Source organism: Mya arenaria, chromosome 8 (assembly GCF_026914265.1).
Source record: "Mya arenaria isolate MELC-2E11 chromosome 8, ASM2691426v1".
Classification (NCBI taxonomy): Eukaryota; Metazoa; Mollusca; class Bivalvia; order Myida; family Myidae; genus Mya; species Mya arenaria.
The window spans coordinates 45056048-45068082 of NC_069129.1; the positions used below are offsets into that span (position 1 = coordinate 45056048).

The 12035-nt window shown below is 32.8% G+C and overlaps 1 long non-coding RNA gene across 1 annotated transcript; it reads left to right on the forward strand.

Moving 5' to 3' along the window:
* The first annotated feature begins 4447 nt into the window (after window positions 1-4447).
* LOC128242264 (uncharacterized) lies at window positions 4448-11334 on the forward strand. Its single transcript, XR_008262567.1, has 3 exons — window positions 4448-4915; window positions 10819-10902; window positions 11220-11334. It is a non-coding gene; the product is annotated as an uncharacterized LOC128242264 (long non-coding RNA).
* The last annotated feature ends 701 nt before the right edge of the window (window positions 11335-12035 follow it).

Genomic DNA, 12035 nt, shown 5'->3' on the forward strand with positions numbered 1-12035 from the left:
TACAATGGTAAAAACGCGACAGTACTATGGTGAAAACAAGACAGAATGATTGGGAAAAGGCGCAGTCCCATGATGAAGAAAATAAATTACGATGGTGAAACATAAAAGCAGGATGGTGAAAACATGACTGTACAATTGTGAAAACATGACAGTAAAATGGTGAAAAGGCGACAGTATGATGGTAGAAAAAAGACCGTACGATGGCGAAAAAGGCGACAGTCCTATGTAGAAAACATGACAGTACGATAAAACATGACAGTACGATGGTGAAAACATGACAGTAAGATGGTGAAAACATGACAGTACCATGATGGAAACATGACAGTTCAATTGTGAAAACATGTAATTACCATGACAAAAACCTGACAGTGCGTTAGTGAAAACATGACAGTAAGATGGCAAAAACGGTAACAGTACCATGGTGAAAACATGGCATTACGATAGTGAAAATATGACAGTACCATGGCATAAACATGACATAACCATGGTGAAAACATGACAGAACGTTGGTGAAAACATGACAGTACGATGGCGAAAACATGACGGTACGATGATGAAAACAATGACAGTACGATGGTGAAAACTTGACAGTATAGTGGTGAAAACGCGACAGTACGATGGTGAAAACATGACGGTACGATGATGAAAACAATGACAGTACGATAGCGAAAAAATGACATTACAATGGTAAAAATACGACAGTACTATGGTGAAAACAAGACAGAATGATTGCGAAAAGGCGCAGTCCCATGATAAAGAAAATACATTACGATGGTGAAACATAAAAGCAGGATGGTGAAAACATGACAGTACAATTGTGAAAACATGTAGTTACCATGACAAAAACCTGACAGTGCGTTAGTGAAAACATGAAAGTAAGATGGCAAAAAAGGTAACAGTACCATGGTGAAACAAGCATAACGATAGTGAAAATATGACAGTACCATGGCATAAACATGACATAACCATGGTGAAAACATGACAGAACGTTGGGGAAAACATGACAGTACGATGGCGTAAACATTACGGTACGATGATGAAAACAATGACAGTAAAGTGGTAAAAACATGACAGTATAGTGGTGAAAACGCGACAGTACGATGGTGAAAACATGACGGTACGATGATGAAAACATTGACAGTACGATGGCGAAAATATGACATTACAATGGTAAAAACGCGACAGTACTATGGTGAAAAAAATACATTACGATGGTGAAACATAAAAGCAGGATGGTGAAAACCTGACAGTATGATGGTGTAAACATGACAGTAAAATGATTAAAAGGCGACAATATGATGGTGAAAACAAGACAGTACGATGGCGAAAAGGCGACAGTCCCATGTAGAAAACATGACAGTACGAAGGTGAAAACATGACAGTAAAATGGTAAAAATGCAACAGTACAATGGTGAACACAAGACAGTAAGATGGCGAAAAGAAGACAGTCGAATGCTGAAAACATTACAGTACGAAGGTGAAAACATGACAGTACGATGGTGAAAACATGATAGTACGTTGATAAAAACAAGGCAGTATAATGGTGAAAACAAGACTGTACGATGGCGAAAAGGTGAGAGTCTTATACTGAAAACATGACAGTACGAAGGTGAAAACATGAGAGTACGATGGTGAAAACAAAATAGTATAATGGCGAAAAGGCGACAGTGCCATGGTGAAAACATGACATTACAAGGTGAAAACATGATAGTGCGTTGGTGAAACATGACAGTACGATGGCAAAAAGGCGACAGTCCCATGATGACAGTACGGTGTTGAAAATGTGACAGTACGAAGGTGAAAACATGACAGTATGATGGTCAAAACGCGACAGTACGATGGTGAAAAGAGGACAGTACGATGTTCAAAACATAACAGTACGATGATGAAAACGCAACAATAAGAAGTTCTTAAAGTGTAAATGTGATGCTAAAAAAAGAAATGAATATAAAAAAAAACAATTTGTTGCATTGTTTTCTTAATCTGATTGGATTGATCTAAAACATATATAATAAAATTCTGAAACGAAAACTTGAAATTTTATGCTGCTGATTATTTATAGTTTACTTACGGTTACAAAATAATAGTAATGCATAGATTGTACCTAAAACATACGTTTGCTGCATTCAATAATACGGAGGTAACGTTCATTTACATAGACACTGCATACTTGTATATCAACGTAATGTACCAGTCAATTGTAACCACGCCCCAACCCCCCCCCCCCTCCTCCCAGGTCCGTGGATTAGCGGGGACTTTGACTTTTGGTCCAGCCATGTTCCCCGTCCTTCGGGGAAAAACTAGTGGTAAAATTCTCGCAAAATTCCCCCGCACCCAAGTAAAGTTCTTATACACGTTAACATTGGTTCATCTACTTTAAACGCTGGTCCCTATGCTAATTTTGTACAATATTGAAATAATCTTGTCAGCGGCTTCCCGGGGAGCCAATTTATTATCTTGATAATGAATGGAAAACAACAGTTTCTTTAAGATATATATTTCTTCGATCTTACTTATTGAAGTATTTTATAAAAGTTGTTTATCTGCCAAGCTTTATTCTTACAGAAGAAGATTTGCAATGGAGCAAATCTAAAATGTTAACTGTTAGATAGTCAGTTAAGTTACCGTGTTTCTTTAGACGTCGTATAGACGCCTATTTCATGTGACTATAATATCGATTTTATTTCGGACTTTAATAGTATAATTGGAACAACCGTGTAGTTTAAAACATAGTACATGTATGTAATTAAAGTTGGTATGGCACTTTGCTTTATTGCAAAAGTCCCAATTTTATTATGTCTCTATTCTGTTTGCACTTAACCAAACAGTTTTCGGCAAAAAATTAAAAGTCATGTTCTTACATATTTTCGTGTCAATATTTTGAACACCGTTGTTCGTTGCTATGTGACGTACCATTGCTAAAGTTGAATGCTCTTTGAACGTGATAATACTTATAATAATATTAATCATCATCATAAGCATAATCATTTAGCAATGGTACGTCACATTGCAACGAATCTGCTGATAACGATGGAAATAATAATGATAACAATAATATTGTTATCATTATTATTTCCATCGTTATCAGCAGATTCGTAATAGTTCTTGTCTTCAATATCATGTTCATTTTGTCATCACCGTTGTCATAATCCTTTTGATTGTTGTCACAACCATTGACGACGTGGTCGTCTTTGTATTTATGTTTATCGTATATTCATGTCTATATGAATATAACAATGTCAAGATTAAGGTTATGTGTCTGGAACTCTACATTTTAACATCCATATAAAAAAGAACACGTACAGACAGAAGAAACATACGCACGGACATATGGACCGATGGACGAACAAACACGCACGCATACATATAACGTCCTGCATTATCAAGTTGCTATTAATGACCTTCAATGATTAATGCTTTATGATATTGAGATGTACATAAAGTAATTTAAAAAATTGTGTTGCACATCAAAACGCGTTCGTATAACAATTATAATAATGATGTTAATACTTCCATTAGCTGTGTCTGTGATAAGTTACACGTGTAACATACACATATATCAATATCAATGTTCATGCTTTTAGTCTGAAACTATGAAAGGGAGCATACACCACAAATTGACGCGATCAGACGGATGAAAACAGTTTTATCCTGTTATTGTTTCGATTTAAAATCGACTTCTTTTTTGAAATTACAGACGGAAGGATTGAGTTCTCAATCAAATTCAAGTTCTTACATGTACAAGATATATTGTTTGATATTTACTTAGGTAGCGCCCATTCTAACAGTACCAGTATCAATGCTGTTGAATAAAGAGAAAACAAGTGCATATATAGAGGGAGATGAGTATAATGTACACGTATTGTTAAATAAAATTGTAGATGGTGCTTTTTAACTAAGTAGGGCTGATACAATATAGGGCATAACGAGTTCTGGTTATACACAGCTATAAACAGCTCGGGACTCGAACCCTCAACCCCCTGCTTGCAAGTCAGGTGCTTAACCACTATGAGCTACCTGAAGGGTTGGCATACTTCTGTAAGGGCAATCAACAAATCAACAAATCGATCCGGTGACCCAAAACTATACAAATGTGCATTCATATTAACAATAACCTGTGTTCAATTATACTGATAATAAAATATGTTACCTTTGACCATTCATATACATTTGACATTATGCAGTTGCAATGCGATCTGTATGAGACAAGAAATGGGGAAAAGGTTTTTGTTATCCATGCTTATTAGTCATTTGTTTCAGCTTTAGTCACTGTACTGTCAGCTTAGTCAAAAGCTAACATTATTATGATTGAATGTGTTGCCAGATATATATTTTTTCAGTCCAGAGCCTATTTTCATAAGTTTGGACTAGATTGACGCTAAAATCAGTCAATAGTAAAACCTTTGTTTTATTTTACCAGTTAAAACACTCAGTAACATCAGCTTGATGTCAGATATCACCCTTGTAATTGCAAAGCCCATTAGTGTCAAGATCAGATCAATATTTGTCTTGAAATCCGCAACAGTTGTTCAAGTGCCTATAACTGCTCATCAGCAGGTCATAAAACGAAGCTTCAAGATTGAAGGAAAATGTCTAGAAATTAAGAAATTTGCGGAGGGATATAATTAACCAATAAGCAACAATCCAGAATGTGATTTATCAATATGACTACTAAAATGTGAAATAAAATTGATTTTGACTGAACTGTTTAGGATACACAACTTTGATAGTCTGCTTAAATTTTGTTGAACTTTATCAGTTAATTGAAACTAATTCCCACAATATTTAGCTGAAATCAATAATGGATTATCTCGGAATATCTTTATAAAACATTTCTTTGGAAGATGTCATTGATGAAGAAACCAACACGTTAGGAATATCCCTTGAGGAAATGGAAACCTCTTTAAATGCTCAGGTACTTTACATGTTTTACTCAAATATTCTTATATAAATAACTCTACTTATGTAAAGCAGTTAACCTTTATGTCGTAAAGGCAGATTAAAAGCAATGTTTGTATTGAATACACCATGGAATTTATCTTAATGCTCAATTTAGATTAACATTATATTTTATAATGCTACGTAATTCCATTTACTAATATAACGATATTTGATCAAACTGTATTAAGTACATGAATATGTATGATGTATGCTTAACACAGTTAATGGTTTTTTAAGACTATTATAATTATTATAATATTTGACCTTTCAGGATTTGTCAAAGCATATCTTTGAGTTTGATGATGAATTTATCTTCAACCTAAAGGTAAACTGTTATTTTTTTTGTTATTTAATAAATGTATACTCCCAGTGACGTTTATAGTTTGTTTGAGTGATTTAGACTCTTAATGTGTGTATTTAGATCAACAATTTTGTTTACATTTTATAAACAACTCAATGTCTGCCTACCTCTTCTGATTTCTTTATCAGATGGATGTCAAAAGTTGTATTGTTTCGGAGTATTCATTACCTGTTGTTATCTGTAGAAATCGAAAGGTCATACAGACTTTTACAAAACTTTTATTTGTATGCAATAGAACGGAACGGGTGTTTTTAGCTAATGGCATTATTTCAACTTTAAAATATTTAATTGTTTACTGCGCAATTTACTTTCACTTTTGGTTTTAAGTGTCTGCAGTATGATTGTTGTTTAAGGGTCATTGCTTTTGAACTTTAATAAACACAATAAACAAATCAGTTACACTGACGTTCTCAGACTCGTCATTTTTATTTATTTAAGTACGTCAAAGTTTCAAAAATTACAAAAGAACTATTTCAGTATAAATTCAAGCACATTTCGGCTTTTTATATTTCCAGCGCAGGAGTATGTTTTTGCAATTTGTATTTACTTTACGCATGCGATTTTCTTCGGTTAATCATATACATTAGTATCGGCGCAAAGGCGCTATTTGATTATATGCGCATGGAATTCATGTTAATGGAATGCGCATTATATAATTGTGATATTTTGTTCATTAATGCTCTATAGAGTTTTTATAATTCACCCAATACCGTGATTCAGAGGCATACTTGAAATTAAGAAATTGCTGAGTGTTTGATAATCAGAACTTTGAACGATTTGTTCCTGTTTTTCCTGCATTATACCCGGCTAATTCGGTGCCAGACTATTAAGGTCGTTGGTTTGAATCCCGGTAGGAAAATACGACTTTGATTTATACGGTTCCATAATAAAGGCGGTTGGCCTACTTGTTTATGACCCGGGACTCAGTCATTGAGAGGGATAATTGATATAATCGATGGACATTTTCAGTTCAATCGATGTAAAATAGAAAAAAGAAAGACTTAGTATCATGAAGCTTTTGTAGTGAAATTCAAAAACACATGATTCAGAAATATTTAGCTCGCATTTATTAAACAAGTATTGCATTCTTGAAAGAGCAATACGAGGAGTATTCTCCCACGTTACAAGCATAACAAGGTGCAGTTATTTATGTTATGCTGTTGATATGTTTTCCTATTGCCCTCTCAGGAATGCAATATTTTTTAATATGTAATTAAATGTGATTCTTCAATTCACAACGTGTATTACATTTACATTCATTAAATGTTATTTGCATGCATTTACTAAACGTGTAAAGGTATACTTTTTTCAATAATTATGTATATATGCACATTTATGAAACCATCATGTTATTACTATTTATTTAGTTATACATTTTTTATAACTGATGTGATTCTTTAAAGGATGTAGGAGCTAATGTTTGCACAATTAAAGCATTCCAGAGATTGACTTTTACAAGTTACACAATAACAAAATGGTTAACATAGGTTATCGGCCTCATGTGTCTGATACATACGGTGGAACATAACTGCCGTCAGATAATCTGTTAACGTCTGCGAGTTGTTCGTGTTAACCACTTAATTATGCGATAATTATCAAGCTATCTAGTTAATAGAAACTGTTCTCTGTAAGATAAATATCACAATACTAAAAACTGGCTTCAAAGTGCTCGGAACTGCCACCTTTTTCCCTTTTAGTTGCATAAACAGGTTATCTAGTTATGGTTAGCGAATTCCACTTAATTAGGAACATAATTACCGGCAGATAACATTCGTGTTACGACATATTTATAAATGCATTTTGGCCTTTAGCTTCAACTGGTTATCTAGTAAGTGTTTATGAATTCCATTAAGTAAGTACATTCTAATTGGTTAACAAGATACGATTCATGTTACCAGTTATTGTTTTGATTATTCCATGGATCATTTTCAATGTGCCCATATCAAGCAGTCCTACAGTTTATGCCAGGTTTCTGGATGTTGGTCCATTTTCGAAGCCTCACTTCACAGCTAGGTGTTTATTATGCATGTAATTGAGATAACCAATTTCTGTCAGCAGGGGCCCATTAACCACTCTTCTCTGGTTAGTTTTGGGGTCAGAAGGATATTTATCAGAGAGCATCTTCAGTACGATTTCTGCACTAAAATTCACGATGACTATAGAAAAGCAATTTATATCATTTACTCTAGTTTTAAACTATTTATGAAAATGAAAAAAAAAACATAATCATTGATTCCATAGCAAAGAAATGAAACATTGAAGTAAATAAAAAAATATATTCAGTCTTATCGTTTGATTTAATTTCGAACGGACTAACTTTATACATGGGATTTTTATTTATACTTTTCATTAAGAAAACGTTAGCTGTCTACTTACTACAAAAGTATCAATATCAACCCTATTATACCCAATGAAATGTACAATTGAATGAAATGGATATTTAGGTTTTATAAAACATAATAATTTATGTATTACATGTATATCTAACATTGTCAATAATGCAGTTATAATGAAGTTTGTTATACATGGTTATATTTAAAGAAAAATATGTTTTTCGCAATTTTCACAACAAATGAAAATTAATACTTTCTTTTGCTGCATTTTTTGGAACAAGAAAAGAATACTGCAAACTTGATACATTGCTATTTTTCACTTTAGGATGATTACGCGTAATTCAACCGTATTAAATCATAGCAACATTATCCAATTGCTAACAGTCTCATAATTATAAAGTCTAAATTTTGTAAACTCTGAAGTCATCACTTGGATTGAGGTTCGTATGTTTTCAGGTGAAATACTTTGTTGATTAAATTATAATAACTCTGGTTTTACTAAGTGCAGTGGGAAACGTAACCCGAGATGCAAAACGTCCTTACCTAAATAACGCCCGAGGTTTCTGGACTTTAGGTAATATAATCGAGTTTTAAGTAACACAAGTTGGCATATTACCTACAGACGGAATCACAGACAGACGGACGACCAAGGGCAAATCTATATGCCCCCCCCCCATTTTATGGGGGCATAAGATGTAATATTAAAAGAAATGTAATATTTTAACTATTTGCCAAAAAATAAGGTCATATATTGATGTACTTAGATATTCTTATTACTTATAACACAGCTTACAACTTATTTTTTGTAATCTGAGCACTATATTACCTTGATGTTGAAACTGAACTTTCATAGGTTTCTATTGATACATTGACATTGTGGTCTTTGCTAAAATGCATTTCAAAAAAACATCATTGCCCACTTTTCATGTGAATTATATAAGCCCTCTTTATGTTTGTGTATCTTAGTTTATGTAATTTTCTAGAAAATTCATATCCTAAAATATAGCTTTTGAAACAGCGATTAAAATCTTCTTTACTGACACAGTTAAATCAACGTTTGTTTTCTTTGTAAGATTTCTCTTCATAATTTGCATTGTTGTGTGAGAACATTCTTCATTAGAAGAGTGATTAAACATTATACACACTTCATGGAAGCTTTCCATATATATATATATCATATGAGAAATGATCACAACAAAGCAATACTGTATCTTAAACCACTATGTCCGGACTTTTGATATCATACCAGTATATTTGAACGTTATATGACTCCTTTTATTTTAATATAATATTTAAAATTATTATTAACTTTTTCTGATCGTTTGCACTCCTACATGCACAGTTGATGTAAATTTTTAATCACAGCAGTCACTGATCGTTTATTACATGTTTCTGTAACACAATGTATGTAGAGCATTTTTCCAGAAATATATATTTTCTCCATATTATTTTCTCTTTGCGAAAAAGCAAAAATATGTGTATATTAAAGCATCTTATAATAGGGTAATAACTTATTAGTAGTGCGTTTTGATAAGGGAGATGGAATTCGACTCAAGTCGCACGAGGCGCTTACTGACTGAAATCAATATCTTAAAACATCAACAACAGTTGAATAAGACATTCCGGATCGACATGTTATTAATATATATATCAATGGTTTAAATCACTTAAAAGATACATGATTTCGTAATAAATGTTACATTCATGACAAACTTGTTTTATGACGTCATTTAAACATTGCACAATGATACTTGATGGACGTCAGTATAGTGGATTTTGGACTACCGTATATAATAATAATAATAATAATAATAATAATAATAATAATAATAATAATAATATGATATACAAAATTTATACAAAATCATTCGGTAATAAAATTATTTTAATAATCAAGATAGCGAAAGTTGAAATACCAAGAAAAACCTCCTAACATAAAATGGCCCAAATCTCAAGACAAGAACAGCTATTACTCTCAAATTAATCAGACAAACAGCTCCCAGCAGGGAAAGGGTCAAGTGGTCAGTTTACATTATGTTAGATTAGTTCCACTGATAAGCCCGAGCATCAGCTTGATGCTCAGTAGCGGCATTAACTGTAGGATTGCAAGTGTTCATAACCTCGTGTATAGTGGTCAATAGGTTTATAAATATATGCCTTTGTGCGGTTAAACTGAAAACTAATTTTCTACAAGGGTTAGAATTTTAATATTTTAGTAAGTACCATTGGCATGTAGATTGCCGTTATCCTAAGGTAGTTAGCGAAAAATAAAAATTAGTCCATTGCGCTCTACAATTCAGAGAAATTGCCTCCCATTTACTCCTCATTTTGAGAAAAAGGCTAATCATTCCATGAAATCACCATGAAATTGTACCATTCAATTAATTACCACTTAGTGGGCCATCCTGCTGGGCTGTTGAATGTGTGTTATTCCCAGATGATCTTTGTTTTGACTGTTTTGACTGATACAGTGTTAAGCTTGTGGTGAGTTTTTGCATCAAAATGATCTTGAGAATGGGGTAAATATTTGCATACATAGAGAATTGGCCTACACTAATTGATAAATTAAAAGTTAAAACTGAAATCACAATGTTTTCTTTACAGTTCTTGAAATTGATAAAGGGACATCTAAGTCTTTTTTTTTCGTATGATTTCTTTATAAGCCTAACTGGCGATAGCTTGTGTTCGGTCTTCAATTTTGTCATACGAGGTCGTATTTAAAATGAGTTGACTTGGGCGTGTGGGGATATTCATGACATTTAGTGATAGCTCTTATTATTAAAAATATATAATATCCCACAAATAGAGATCATTCTAAACTGTTTATGTAAGTATAATGGTATACAACAAAATTAATTCTTCAACTTAAGTTCAAGTTAACTGAATCATATGAAATTTAATGAACGACAAAAAAGTTAAAAATAAGATGTACAGCTCGTTTAAAACATGTGCATTGGAATTGAATACCAGCTGGGCAGTCAGGAGTATTTATAAGACTGTGGCTTATGTGTTGCTTCAGATCATTATCACAGAAATGTTGATAAGCAGTGACCCTGTGTAACCTCTATTAGAATGATAAGTTTGGAAGGCACAAACTCTTGACATTATATTTAATTTTGCACATAAAGAAGTAAAACTGGAAAAAAAGTCATGATACAATACTAAAATGACGGTTTAATTCAGGAGTCCGATGAACCATTGGCTGTTGTTAGTCCAGAGGAACCCACACAGCCACTTCATACATCAACACCAAAGAAACCCATACATGTATGTATTCAACTGCCTGCAAAAATGGGAAAATTTGCTGCAGAAAACTGTACTTTTTACAATTAAGTTACCCCATCAAGTCATGTATTATTTTTAAATAATAAAGAACAATAAACAAATAGATCATATTTATGCACCGTGTTAAATTTTCATTGCTTAAAAAAACAGTTCATAGATATGTTATCAATTATAATTATTTTTCAGACAAGTAAAACAGGAAAAGGCAGACCAGTTCATATTTATGCACCGTGTTAAATTTTAATTGCTTGTAAAAAAAGTTCATAGATAATGTTTTATCAATTATAATTATTTTTCAGACAAGTAAAACAGGAAAAGGCAGACCAGTTCGGAGGTTATTAAAGCTTAAGAAAACAGGGGAAGTGCAACGTCTACAGCAATGTAGGAGATGATGTTTTCATAGCAATGTTTCCCAGAGCCAGATCATCAGGGCTAGAGAAAAAGTATAGACGAAGGATTTCAACTGTAGAGTTGACTGGAAGTTGGAAAAGTTTGAAGAATCCCCGAATTGTTTTGGTTATGTTACCAAACCTTTCAAGATTTAGTTGGTAATATTCCCAGAAATATATTTAACTCTGTCAATAAATGTGAGCTGGTTAAGCTCTGCGATTATGTTAAAGAATCAGTATGTATTCGTAATGTTATTCCTAATAATTATTATTATTATTATTAATTTAGTTCATCCTCTGATACTGCTGCCTTTACGTCAACATATTTGTGTCTTTAACCATAGCACTAACCATGTACAAGCATTTGATATCAAAAACCTAAGTGTATGTGTTTAGACGATGTTCTGATGTATATGACTTATACACGTCTGTTCTGTTCTTTTCTGTGTTTTTTGTTTAAATCATAATATGCAAAAGTCCACACTTGTATTAAAAATAATTATTGTCAAACTGTAAAATTGCAAGAGACATACCTGTAATACTGAAATAACATTCTAGTAGGTTTAAACAACCAGGAATATGTAATCTATGTCTTTCTATCAATCAACACTTATTAGAGTCAAACGTCATGGTCATAACTCATATTCGCCATTAAAATGTTGTCGTATTTACTTATTCCCTTCTAAGAGGACACATTTTATCTGCAAATATCTGTTATCATCTGAA